Source organism: Physeter macrocephalus, chromosome 14 (genome assembly GCF_002837175.3).
Source record: "Physeter macrocephalus isolate SW-GA chromosome 14, ASM283717v5, whole genome shotgun sequence".
Taxonomy (NCBI): Eukaryota; Metazoa; Chordata; class Mammalia; order Artiodactyla; family Physeteridae; genus Physeter; species Physeter macrocephalus.
The window spans coordinates 77,464,400-77,466,055 of NC_041227.1; the positions used below are offsets into that span (position 1 = coordinate 77,464,400).

A 1,656-nucleotide genomic window follows, 5' to 3' on the forward strand; every position below is an offset into this window, starting at 1 on the left:
CTCACGGGCCCAGCCGCTCCGCGGCATGTGGGATCCTCCCAGACCGGGGCGCGAACCCGGTTCCCCTGCATCGGCAGGCGGACGCGCAACCACTGCGCCACCAGGGAAGCCCCTGTCCTAGGCTTTTTGATGCAAAGAGAAGATAAGATGACTTACCCTGCTTAGAGAGGGCTGGGCAGACTTTAGTATGCTGGCTTGCTGGAAGACCTTTCAGAAATGGCCTTGCTTCTTTTGTGTTTTGTAGAAGTAATTTATTGTGGCTGGGGGTAGGGAGTGGCTGAAATATTTGGAGAGCCTGGGGCCAGATTTTGGACCTACCCGTAGACTTAAATAGAGACTTTGGTTTTTTCTCCTGAAGGCAGGCAGCAGCTAATAAAAGAGAAGCCTTGCAGCTCCTTTGGAGAAGTCTCATAAAGGAAGTTGAGATGTGAGTCTGGGAGACTGAAAGTTTATGAAACAGGATAGATGAGAGAGCCTGTGTTTGCTAATTCTGATAGCTCCTGTTTAACGAGGGTTCACTATATTCTAGGCTATGGTTAAGATCTTTACAGACATCTGCCTTTAGCCAGATACTGTTCTAAGGATTTTCCATATATTAATTCTTTGATTCCTCAGTGCCTTGGGTTTTGTCATTATTATTATTTTAAAGAGTAAGAAAGGGAGGTGCTGAAAAATAACTAGTTGCAAAGCTTGTAAGGGTCAGAGCTGGAACTTGAACCCAGTTTGGCTCCAGAGTTCATGCTCCTGATTATCCTGCTATACTATACCTGTGAACTTCTTGTTTGTTCAAGAAGTTCTTCTGGAGTATTTACTTTTGCCAGGCTGTGTCCTATGTCCTGAGGCTATGGGAATGAACGTTTTTTAGCAGAGGAGATAGATATTAATCATAGCTTCCTAAATTGTAGATTATCATTGTGGTGAGTACTTTGAAGGAGTGAGAGGTGTGTGAACAAACACTGGGGTTAGTCCAGAAAGCTTTTTCTCTGAGGAGGTGACATTTAAGATGAGGAACTGAAGGATGAATACAGTTAATTTGGTCAAAGAGAGACAGTGAAGAAGAGTAACCCAGCCAGAGAGAAGAGCCTGAAGTGGAAGGCAGAAGCATGGAATGTTCAAGGACCTGAGCCATGGTCTCTGCAGATTGGTGAATAGGGGGAAGAGGTATGAGGTGGGGCTAGCTATGTCAGCAAGGGCCATATGAGGCAGTGTTTCACAGGCCATGGTAAGGATTTTGGTTATACCATGATGAGATCTGTGGGTTTTTTAAAAAAAACAAAAACTCAGTGCTGTATGAAAATTTATCATAGGGTGTAACCTGTAGACAGTATTGGGATAGAAGGGACAGGATATCACGAGTTCACAGAGGATTCAACTGTAAAAATATCATTGAAAACATTGATTTCTCCCCTTTGTGGATGACGATATGCTTGCCTATTCATCCCAGTTTCTTTTTCTTTTCTTTTTTTTTTTAAATATCTTTATTGGAGTGTAATTGCTTTTCAATGTTGTATTAGTTTCTGCTGTATAACAGAGTGAATCAGCTATATGTATACATATATCCCCATATATGGGGAGATATATATATATATATATATATATATACACCCTCTTGCGTCTCCCTCCCACCCTCCCTCTCCCACCCCCCCGGTGGTCACA

The 1,656-nt window shown here is 43.0% G+C and overlaps 1 protein-coding gene across 4 annotated transcripts in view; it reads left to right on the forward strand.

The window, feature by feature from the left end:
• The window catches only part of RNF216 (ring finger protein 216), a 185,589-nt gene that overhangs the window by 1,382 nt on the left and 182,551 nt on the right, over positions 1-1,656 (forward strand). The window lies entirely within an intron of this gene.